This window comes from Coregonus lavaretus, assembly GCF_964263955.1.
Source record: "Coregonus lavaretus genome assembly, chromosome: 6".
Classification (NCBI taxonomy): domain Eukaryota; kingdom Metazoa; phylum Chordata; class Actinopteri; order Salmoniformes; family Salmonidae; genus Coregonus; species Coregonus lavaretus.
In genome coordinates, this window is record NC_139993.1 from 60,442,790 (window position 1) to 60,455,261 (window position 12,472).

Sequence of the window (12,472 nt, forward strand, 5' to 3'; positions counted from 1 at the left end):
GCGATTACAGCCTCAAGTCTTCTTGGGTATGACGTTACAAGCTTGACACACCTGTATTTGGGGAGTTTCTCCCATTATTCTCTGCAGATCATCTCAAACTCTGTCAGGTTGGATGGGGAGCGTCAATGCACTGCTATTTTCAGGTCTCTCCAGAGATGTTCGATCGATTCAATTCCGGGCTCTGGCTGGGCCACTCAAGGACATTCAGAGATTTGTCCCGAAGCCACTCCTGCGTTGTCTTGGCTGTGTGCATTGGGTCGTTGTCCTTTTGGAACGTGAACCTTCGCCCCAGTCTGAGGTCCCGAGCACTCTGGAGTAGGTTTTCATCAAGGATCTCTCTGTACTTTGCTCCGTTCATCTTTCCATCGATCCTGCCTAGTCTCCCAGTCCCTGCCGCTGAAAAACATTCCTACAGCCTGATGCTCCCACCACCATGCTTCACCGTAGGGATGGTGCCAGCTTTCCTCCAGAAGTGACGCTTGGCATTCAGGCCAAAAGAGTTCAATCTTGGTTTCATCAGACCAGAGAATGTTGTTTCTCATGGTCTGGGATTCTTTAGGTGCCTTTTGGCAAACTCCAAGCGGGCTGTCATGTGCCTTTTACTGAGGAGTAGCTTCCATCTGACCACTCTACCATAAAGGCCTGATTGGTGGAGTGCTGCAGAGATGGTTATCCTTCTGGAAGATTCTCCCATCTCCACAGAGGAACTCTGGAGCTCGGTCAGAGTGACCATCGGGTTCTTGGTCACCTCCCTGACCAAGGCCCTTCTTCCCCGATTGCTCAGTTTGGCCGGGCGGCCAGCTCTAGGAAGAGTCTTGGTGCTTCCAAACTTCTTCCATTTCTGTTTTTTATTTTTAATACATTTGCACACATTTTTTAAAACCTGTTTTGGCTGTGTCATTATGGGGTATTGTGTGTAGATGTATGAGGAAAATGTTTCATTTAATCCATTTTAGAAAAAGGCTGTAACGTAACAAAATGTGGAAAAAGTCAAGGGGTCTGAATACTTTCCGAATGCACTGTATGTCGAAATTGAACCAATTCATCTGTTTCTGTCTTCAGTCCTTTTTAAATAGGATAGATGGGCTATATGAGATATGGTATAGGTTGAATGTGACAGTCTGCTTATAACCAGCCTTAGTAGGCCTATAACTCCATTCCTATTCTATTCATATATATATATATATGGTTGGCTAAATGGAAATGTATCTTAGGCCTATTAAACATGAAACAGAAACGTCTACATAGGCCTATCAAACATGGAACAGAAATGTCTATGTGTTGCAATAAACGGTACGGGGATGGAATGATGAAACATTAGCAATTATTGTAGTATTAGATGTAATATAGATTGACCACATAGGGTCTATGCGTTTAAACATGTGAAAGCAACAGTAAAAATGTCAACAAGAGACAAAAATATACTCTCCACTGGCGGGAGTTTGGAGAGAGCACTTGAAGAGCCTCGCCACGGTAATAATTCATTTTAACATTTCATTTAAATTATCAATTTCAAGCAATTGTTACATACCAAAAGACCAGTAAGCCTATGTTAGTAATTGTTGCCCCATTGCTGGTTAGCTTTGTAATGTAAACAGTTAACATTCTTGATCACCAAACAATTTTTGGAGCTGCATATTTATTTATTGTGACAATCCTCTCTTCCTTCAATTTGACCTTTGCGCTGCATCCGATCCCATAGCTGTACAGCGAATCTGTTCGCTAGCTCAACATATATGTTGATTGACAGTTTGCTGGTCCAATCAGAGTGCCGATGTTGCGTTTCACTAGCCAATCTGTTGCAGGTTATTTCTGCAAGGGCGATGCTGCAGCTACTGTCTCTGGCTGCGTGTAGAGTAATCCACGTAGACTCTGTAACACAAAATGAGTGACAAAACATTACAAAACCTGGCCAGGTAATTTGAAGTCATCAGTCTCGAGTCTTGAGGCTCCAGGTCCAAATCAAGTCTCAAGTTAGTTTATTTTCTATGAAGTGGAGTCTCAAGTCATCAAATTTGTGGCTGGAGTCAGACTCGAGTCCAAGTCATGTGACTTAAATCCTCAACTCTGATGATTAATAATGTGAATGTGATAGGAGTTCCCCAAATCAACAGTATCATGGAGTATGGGCACAGGCTACAGTTTGAGTGCAGCAACCCTAGCCACGTTCTGAAGGGGTAATCAGAGGTCGTCTGCTCAACCAATGGACAGTGGAGTCACTCCTTTCCAATGTGTGATGGTAAATTGTATTTGTGTTGATTTAACACATTGGGAAAGTAATGGAACACAACCAAGTCATTTATTGTTTAAAGTAGATTTACAATGACCTCCAACACACACATAATTAAGCAAAATAAAGCATTTTGGAAAGGGTAGGAACGTTTTCTGGACTGCTATTCTTGCTGCATTTAATCAATAGTACTTTAATGACCACACTCATGTCTTCCTAGAGCTCAAGGATTTCTGTGGACCACCTCCACATCTCATTAACGGAGACACGATGGGCCATACCAGAGAACATTACAGAAACAGAGAATCAGTTAATTATGACTGCCAGTCTTACTACACCCTTAATAGCCCTTCATCCTACAAGACCTGACATAACATGATCTGGATAGGAGAGATGACCTGCCTGAGAAAGTAATCTCTCTGAAACAACGTTTGCCTGATTCATATCCAATCACTCGCTCACATCCCTATCCTATGCCCATGCTCCCTCCCATTCACTGATCATGGAGGATTGTTGGGATCAATTCCCTTTCAAAGCCCCCCTGTGATCTCTGACTAGCCAGGGGAGATAATAAGGGCCTAGGGATTGGAGTGAGGGTGAAAATTGGAACGGGGCCCAACTGTAATGCCACCTGGTCTTCAGGACAGATTCACACACTGATTCCTGAACCATCTTCTCCTTTCAGAATCCGGGAGCCTTGTAACCTTATCCAGTTTGGGATGAACAGCTGATGAACACACAGAACATCCAATTAGCATATTGGCCGGAAAATAAAAATACACTCTAGTTACCGCATGGGATCATATCACTGTTAAGTGTTCTGGTTACAGTAGAAGACTTAGTCCAGGTAGTGTTGGTTGTCGTCAGCAGTGTATAAATGGGGTCATGAACTTTCCTCATTGCCAATAGTGGCTTCAGCTTACGGGAAGAGATGGCCAGTGGCTTGTTGGACAAACATGTTAATGGATAACCACTGTCAATAGTTTTCTCAAATTATTATTATTCATTGTCTGAATAAATATATGGTATTTCATGATTGTCCAACATTAAATAAAGTGCCACATATTTACTAATTTACTCTTTATTATTTTAATTGTTACATGGAATAATATTATTACCCAAACACACACACCACCAAACTTTCTCACATTAGTGGTGCTGGGAATGAAATTCTCAAAGTTCACTATAAAGACACATAAAGTATTGTTTTACAATATCTTAGCAACCAGACAATATGTATTAAAATGTTCCTGTGATGTTCAACTGCATCATCATCAGGTAGTGCCTTGATGATGTGTTCATTGCTGTTGTTTGCATCCTGATCATTTAAGCAGGAATATTGTCCTTCAATTCTCATATGCAAGAAAACATTTAATGTAATGTGTTACGTATGGTTCGTCAAGTTGGTAGGCTAATATAGGGGTAAGGTAAGCCATGGCAGTACTAGCATATTCCCAAGGTGAAGGAATTGATTTTGGCCCTCCCCTTTTGCCCCTGGAAAACATGGCTTGACGGGAAAAGGTGGCAATGGCTTGCTGGTACAAACATTAGCTATGTCAATGGACAGTGAACAAGGTTTATGTAAGGGTTATGTTAGTACAGTTTTTGTGATTGAATAATGACAAAATGTTTCAATTTAGATTATCCACATTCTAACTATGTGATACCTGTAGCCCTCAATGTCTGTCTAGCTCTCAACCTAAGCACATCAGATTACTGTAGAAATGTCTCTATCTTATGCAGCTGAACAATAGTGGAAAAAGTTATTTATGCTGATATCTAGTATAGTGGTCTTAAAAATACTACAAATTAAATTCATTCAAATTAAAATGAGTTGTGTTTTGAACTATTATTAATAGACTGAACCAACGCAGTTCCTCCATTGAGCATTTTCACAAGAACTGTGTTTTCCTGCAGTGCAGGTTTGATTAAATTCTATATATTGGACTATTCCAGTATTTTGGGTCAATCCCCCTGGACAGTGATTCTCTTCAGTGCTCCCTGGGGGCTGGAACTCTGTAGACAAACATTAACTTTGGGATAGACACTGTTTATTTATGGTCTACTCCTTCCATTTTTACTGCATCTACCATTTGATCAACATGAAATCATCTCTGACTCTGCTGTGTCTGGTGGTATGGGTGAATGTGGCTGCTTCATCAGCTCAGACTGGTAAGGATGTGTTTTCCTTCACTTTCTCACATGCTTGTAGTGACCACATTGGGTTAGTATCCACCAATTGCTCTGTAAGACACTGACTAGACTGTACAAAGTGGGTAAACATAACTGATGCGTTTGCTTTGCTACGTTTAGCTACTACTGTACATCATCATAGGGAAACAACACATTACTCTTCTGAAACGCTGGGAAAGTGACGTCCGTTTCTGCTATCAATTCCATATTCACGTTTCATGTTTTTGACAGGACTTCAAGAATATATAATCACATTTATAAAAATGTGGTCATTTGACCCATATGGTCCCTCTTTAAATGATGTGCAGCTTATAAAGGCGTCATAAAACATTCATAAACACTACAAAATTGTGTCACAAATCATCTATAACTGTATGTCATGCTCTATAAAGGGTTCATAAATGTGGCATAACTCTGTGACATAACCATCCATGTAAAATGTGACATAACCCACCAATATGACATAAACCTGTGCTTTATAAAGAGTGGCATAAGCACAGCTTAATAAAGGCTTATAAATCATATTAAATTGAGGCTTCACAAAGCATTTATAACCTTGCCATGCATCTTGGTAGAGCATTGCAATGCCAGGATAGTGGGTTTAATTCCCGGGACCACCCATACTTAAAAATGTATGCACGCATGACTGTAAATTGCTTTGGATTAAAGCGTCTACTAAATGGCATATATTATATTACTCTAAAACATTTCTAGGATGGCCCATCCTCTGTCCCTCTTGGGTGCATATCCAATATTGGACCTGACCTCAACTTTCCCCAAAATGCTGTGCTGCTGGATGAAACACGCTCTAAAGTGTAGTCATGCAAAGCAAAAAACATTGGTAGCGCCTTTTCAAATCCGTTTATTTACATTTTTATTCTGTTTTCTCATTTTTTTGCTTTTCCAAGTTTCTGATTTCCCAATTTTCTTCCTTTTCCCTAAAATTTTTTCACACTTTTTTAATAGAAAAAAAACAACATTGGATTTTCTGTGTTCACAACAATGCTTAAATCACATCAGGGGACCACTTTTGAGGTCTGGGAAAAATCTATGAAACATAGATTTGTTTGTGTAGTTAGCCTTTAATTCAGTAAACATGCACTGTTGTTTGGTTAGCGGTGTTTCTGTAACGCAGTAAGAGCACATGTGATGCAGTTACATTTTACATTTTAGTCATTTAGCAGACGCTCTTATCCAGAGCGACTTACAGTTAGTGAATAATTTTTTTATTTTTTATTTTTTTTATACTGGCCCCCCGTGGGAATCAAACCCACAACCCTGGCGTTGCAAACGCCATGCTCTATCAACTGAGCTACATCCCTGCCGGCCATTCCCTCCCCTACCCAGTTCGCAAATCAAATGCCCACTTGTGGTGCCACTGGACAGTGAAAAACAAGTAAGTTAACATTTTTTTATTGTAATTTACATTTGTTTGTAGGTGTTAAGTGTTGAGTTAGATTACATAGCTACCTCAATTGTTATTTCAAAAAGTTTTGGTTACTTCACAGCAATTGCTAGCTAGCTAACGTTAGATACTTAGCTAATATTAGCAGCATAAGCTAGCTAGCAGGCTCAGTTAAAAACAATCCCCCTAGATACAGCCACATCTCATAGTCACATCATAAAATGTGTAAATGAAAGAAGAATATAATTTAACAAATCAAATAGAGTTTCCCATCTCCCCATTTAGAGTATATCTTGTGCAGCACAGAAATGCCCTCATAAAGATTGTATGACAAAGGCAATTCCTAACAGACCTGCTAAATTTATTGGTTGTTACTTTTAAGGTTGGAACCAACATCCAGTACCTCCAGCAGGCAGAGAGGCAAGAACCATTCGTCCGCAAGCTCAGGGACAAGCTACACCATTCACAGCCCTGTGTAATATTCAATGTAATTGCATTGCTGGACGTTTTTTAAACTGAATGTATTTGTATTGTTTTAAAGAATGTAAATATTAAAGGAAAAGTATGGTTTAAACTTGTATAGAATGGCGCCGGAGGAGATGGCTGCCGTTTTACGGGCTCCTAACCAATTGTGCTATTTTGTGTGTTTTTTCACATTGTTTGTAACTTATTTTTGTACATAATGTTTCTGCCACCGTCTCTTATGACCGAAAATAGCTTCTCGATATCAGAACAGCGATTACTCACCTCGAACTGGACGAAGATTTTTTCTTTAACGAGTCGGACGCAAATTACTTACTCGAGATACGGGACCAGGCCCAAATCCCCGTCATTTGCATGAAGAGAAGATGCAGATACAGGGGATGCAGGTCGGGGTGCCTTGTGAGAATTCGCCGGCGAGTGGGCCTCTACCATCTGTCCTATTGGTCAATGTGCAATCATTGGAGAATAAACTGGATGAACTCCGTTCAAGACTATCCTACCAACGCGACATTATAAACTGTAATATCTTATGTTTCACCGAGTCGTGGCTGAACGACGACATGGATAATATACAGTTGAATGGTTTTTCTGTGCATCGGCAAGACAGAACAGCTGCCTCCGGTAAGACAAGGGGTGGCGGTCTGTGTCTATTTGCCAATAACAGCTGGTGATGAAATCAAATATTAAGGAAGCCTCGAGGTTTTGCACGCCTGAGGTAGAGTATCTCATGATAAGCTGTAGACCACACTATTTACCAAGAGAGTTTTCACCTATATTTTTCGTAGCTGTCTATTTACCACCACAAACCGATGCTGGCACTAAGACCGCACTCAACAAGCTGTATAAAGCCATAAGCAAACAAGAAAATGCTCATCCAGAGGTGGCACTCCTAATCCAGGAAAACTTAAATCCGTTTTAACTAATTTCTAACAGCATGTTACATGTGCTACAAGAAAAAAACTCTAGACCACCTTTACTCCACACACAGAGATGCGTACAAAGCTCTCCCTCGCCCTCCATTTGGCAAATCTGACCATAATTCTATCCTCCAAGCAAAAACTAAAGCAGGAAGTACCAGTGACTCGCTTAATACGGAAGTGGTCAGATGACGCAGATGCTAAGCTACAGGACTGTTTTGCTAGCACAGACTGAAATATGTTCCGGGACTCATCCGATGGCATTGAGGAGTATACCACATCAGTCACCGGCTTCATCAATAAGTGCATCGATGAAGTTGTCCCCACAGTTACCGTACGTACATACTCCGACCAGAAGCCATGGATTACAGGCAACATCTGCACTGAGCTAAAGTGTAGAGCTGCCGCTTCCAAGGAGCGGGACTCTAACCCAGACTCTTATAAGAAATCCTGCTATGCCCCCAGACGAACCATCAAACAGGTCATGGGTAAATACAGGACTAAGATTGAATCCTACTACACCAGCTCCGACGCTCATCGGATGTGGCAGGGCTTGCAAACTCACGGACTACAAAGGGAAGCCCATCCATGAGCTGCCCAGTGACACAAGCCTACCAGACGAGCTAAAAGAACACCATAGTGCCCTCTAAGCTCATCACTAAGCTAAGGATCCTGGGACTAAACACCTCCCTCTGCAACTGGATCCTGGACATCCTGACGAGCCGCCCCCAGGTGGTAAGGGCACACACTGCCACACTGATCCTCAACACGGGGGCCCCTCAGGGGTGCGTGCTCAGTCCCCTCCTGTACTCTCTGTTCACCCATGACTGCATGGCCAGGCACGACTCCAACACCATCATTAAGTTTGCCGACGACACAACAGTGGTAGGCCTGATCACAGACAACGATGAGACAGCCTATAGGGAGGAGGTCAGAGATCTGGCCGTGTGGTGCCAGGACAACAACCTCTCCCTCAACGTGACCAAGACAAAGGAGATGATTGTGGACTACAGGAAAAAAAAGAGGACTGAGCACGCCCCCATTCTCATCGACGGGGCTGTAGTGGAACAGGTTGAGAGCTTCAAGTTCCTTGGTGTCCACATCACCAACGAACTATCATGGTCCAAACACACCAAGACATTCGTGAAGAGGGCACGACAAAGCCTATTCCCCCTCAGGAGACTAAAAAGATTTGGCATGGGTCCTCAGATCCTCAAAAAATTATACAGCTGCACCATCGAGAGCATCCTGACTGGTTGCATCACCGCCTGGTATGGCAACTGCTTGGCCTACGACCGCAAGGCACTACAGAGGGTAGTGCGTACGGCCCAGTACATCACTGGGGCAAAGCTTCCTGCCATCCAGGACCTCTATACCAGGCGGTGTCAGAGGAAGGCCCTCAAAATTGTCAAAGACTCCAGCCACCCTAGTCATAGACTGTTCTCTCTGCTACCGCACGGCAAGCGGTACCGGAGTGCCAAGTCTAGGTCCAAAAGACTTCTCAACAGCTTCTACCCCCAAGCCATAAGACTCCTGAACAGCTAATCATGGCTACCCGGACTATTTGCACTGCCCCCCCACCCCATCCTTTTTACGCTGCTGCTACTCTGTTAAGTATTTATGCATAGTCACTTTAACTCTACCCACATGTACATATTACCTCAACTAGCCGGTGCCCCCGCACATTGACTCTGCAACGGTACCCCCCTGTATATAAAGCCTCCCTACTGTCACTTTATTTTACTTCTGCTCTTTTTTTTCTCAACACTTTTTTTGTTGTTGTTTTATCTTTACTTTTTTTGTTTAAAATAAATGCACTGTTTGTTAAGGGCTGTAAGTAAGCATTTCACTGTAATGTCTGCACCTGTTGTATTCGGCGCATGTGACCAATAAAATGTGATTTGATTTGATTTGAAATTACAATGAGAAACATGGTTAAAAGTATAATGTTGATATCATGGATGTTCTATCCTTGCATCAATAGCTATGTCTATGAATTTGAGAGTGGTAACATTTCTCCAGCCCCATCTCTCAGCTTTTTCCAAAACAGGGGCGGGGAAGCGCTTTCTTATTGTTTCAACGTCTGATTGTCGCTTGAATGTGTCACGATCGTCGGAGGAAGTGGACCAATGCGCAGCGTGATAAGTGAACATACTTTATTTGTTAGAGAACACCACACGAACAAAACAACAAACGGTACGAAACGTGAAGTCCTTGATTACAATACAAACCATACGGAACAAGATCCCACAACACACTGTGGAAAACAGGCTGCCTAAGTATGGGTCCCAATCAGAGACAACAAGCAACAGCTGATACACGTTGCCTCTGATTGAGAACCACACCGGCCAACATAGAAACAAATGAACTAGATAATAACCCTAGCACACAAAACACATAGAACCAACACACCCTGGCTCAACATAACAGAGTCCCAGAGCCAGGGCGTGACAGTACCCCCCCCCCCAAAGGAGCGGACTGCGACCGCGCCAAACATAAACCGAACAGGGGAGGGCTGGGTGGGCATTCCTCCTCGGAGGCGGTTCCGGCTCCGGGCTTGACCCCCACCCTCCAACAAACCCCCCAAAGCGCCCCTTGTCCGGTCTGGCCCTGCTTGCCGGAGCTGGACTGAAGACTGGTGGAGCGGATTGCTCTAGCTCCGGAGTGGAGCAGCTGACCGGTGCCGGACCAGGCACCGGTGGAACAGGCACGGGCTGTGCCGGACTGACGACGCGCACCACAGGCTTGGTGCGGGGAGCAGGGACGGGCCGGACCGGGCTGACGACGCGCACCATTGACTTGGTGCGGGGAACAGGGACGGGCCGAACCGGGCAGACGAAGCGCACCACTGGCTTGGTGCGGGGAGCAGGAACAGGCCGGACCGGGCTGACGATGCGCACCACAGGCTTGGTGCGGGGAGCAGGGACGGGCCGAACCGGGCTGACGAAGCGCACCACTGGCTTGGTGCGGGGAGCAGGAACAGGCCGGACCGGGCTGACGACGCGCACCACAGGCTTGGTGCGGGGAGCAGGGACGGGCCGGACCGGGCTGACGACGCGCACCATTGGCTTGGTGCGGGGAGCAGGGACGGGCCGAACCGGGCTGACGAAGCGCACCACTGGCTTGGTGCGGGGAGCAGGAACAGGCCGAACCGGGCTGACGACGCGCACCACATGCTTGGTGCGAGGGGCAGGAACATGCCGGACCGGGCTGGAGACACGCACCACAGGCTCGGTGCGAGGGACAGGAACAAGCCGGACCGTACTGGGGACACACACCACTGGCCCTACGCGGGGATCAGGAACAGGCCGGACCGGACTGGCAACACACCCCAGTACCTCTCGCCGTGCCTCTACATTCTTCTTCCCCCTGGTGACCAGTGACTCCCGTAACCTGGCGGCCTCCTTTGCGAACCCGCTGAACCACTCTATCCCGGCCTCCTGCTGCCCCGTCGTCCACGGCGTGAGCCCCCCCCTAAACATTTTCTGGGTGTCTCTCATCCCCGTTGGCCAGGCCTCCATGGCTCTCGCCAGACTCTCGCTCCTCTGCTCCCAAGTCCAGCCTCTCTCCTCCTCCCGCGGCTTGACCCAGTCGAGGTTGATATCCTTTTGAGCCCTCTCTGGCGTTGGCTCCTGGACATGCTGCTTGGTCCAGTTATGGTGGGATCTTCTGTCACGATCGTCGGAGGAAGTGGACCAATGCGCAGCGTGATAAGTAAACATACTTTATTTGTTAGAGAACACCACACGAACAAAACAACAAACGGTACGAAACGTGAAGTCCTTGGTTACAATACAAGCCATACGGAACAAGATCCCACAACTCACTGTGGAAAACAGGCTGCCTAAGTATGGTTCCCAATCAGAGACAACAAGCAACAGCTGATACACGTTGCCTCTGATTGAGAACCACACCTGCCAACATAGAAACAAATGAACTAGATAATAACCCTAGCACACAAAACACATAGAACCAACACACCCTGGCTCAACATAACAGAGTCCCAGAGCCAGGGCGTGACAGAATGTCTATGATATTACTGTAGTACTGCAGACATTGAAATGCTTATTGCATTTATTACAATTCAGGGCTTGATATTAACATTAACTTTTTTCAGGGCTTGACATTAACTTTTTTACACACTTGTCCTTTGGAAAAGTAGGAGAGATTTTTTTTGGGACTTGTGTAAAAACCTCAAGTCAAAATTGTGTTGTATAATGCAAGAAGACGCTTTGCAAAATGAAATTCATTAAGTATCATTATTATTACCATACAGAGAATGAGACAAAAATGTAGACTACCATCTGTCTAGAGCTGGGTAATATGTACGGAGTTAGTTAATGCACAGTTAGGCCTACTTTCCTTCAGGGCTCTAGACAGCCTAGCTACGTTAGCTATTTCTAACATGTGCAGGGAATGCATCATGGATATTTTGATGTGCAACACGTCAAAATAGGATCCAGAATGATCAGATTTATTTTTTGCTCTTTAGAGATTCATCTTTTTTTTGCATATTGGCCTAGGCTTTATGCTACATCATTCACCACCTGATGAGGAAGTGGGAACTCAAAACACATTAGCTAGATTGCTAACCCTAAATATGATATTGTTGCTAGATAGCCATGTAATTGATCTAACAGTGAATGTAAGGTCCAACAAAAACTGTCCATTGGTAGACCTATATAGACTATATATTCACTACAAACAGTGTGCTCCGCTCCGTTCCACTAGTGCATCATCTTATTACATTCTCTGTTTGTAAAGTGGTAATATTTCCTTAATATTTAGTGTTGAGAAATATGTGTTAAACTCACAGATAGCTGAAACTCCACTCTCTTTAACAACAGTTGTTTGAAAAACTGTTTGCACACAGTTTGTCACGGTTTCGGCCGAGGCTGCTCCTCTTCCTTGTTCGGGCGGACTTCGGCGGTCGTCGTCTCCGGAGTACTAGCTGCCACCGTTCGATGTTTCTTGTTCTTTTGGTTTTGTCTGTTCATAACACCTGTCCCTTATTTGTGTCTTGATTGTTCCCCTTATTTAGTTTGTGTGTTTGGGTCAGGTGTTATGCGTGATTGTTTTGTTGTCAGCTGTTGCTCGATATATTTGAGTCTCTCGTATGTGTTACGAGAGTTCGCACTGCGTGCGCTTTTTCTTGTTTTCTCCGCACAGTGTTTTGTGCGTAATCTGTTTGCGCCACCCGGTTGGGTTGACGTTTATTGTCGTGTCAGACTTGACTAAAGTTCT

The 12,472-nt window shown here is 44.4% G+C and overlaps 1 protein-coding gene and 1 long non-coding RNA gene across 3 annotated transcripts in view; both read left to right on the plus strand.

Moving 5' to 3' along the window:
* Positions 1 to 12,472, plus strand: part of LOC311130648 (complement factor H-like) — a 264,401-nt gene that overhangs the window by 55,383 nt on the left and 196,546 nt on the right. The gene's annotated exons all lie outside the window — the stretch shown is intronic.
* Positions 1,045 to 8,218, plus strand: LOC311130655. Of its 2 annotated transcripts, XR_014613369.1 has the most exons (3): positions 1,711 to 2,239; positions 2,451 to 5,819; positions 6,211 to 8,218. It is a non-coding gene; the product is annotated as an uncharacterized lncRNA (long non-coding RNA). The 2 variants fall into 2 exon arrangements; XR_014613368.1 differs by lacking the exon at positions 6,211 to 8,218 and having other exon boundaries at positions 1,045 to 2,239; positions 2,451 to 2,492.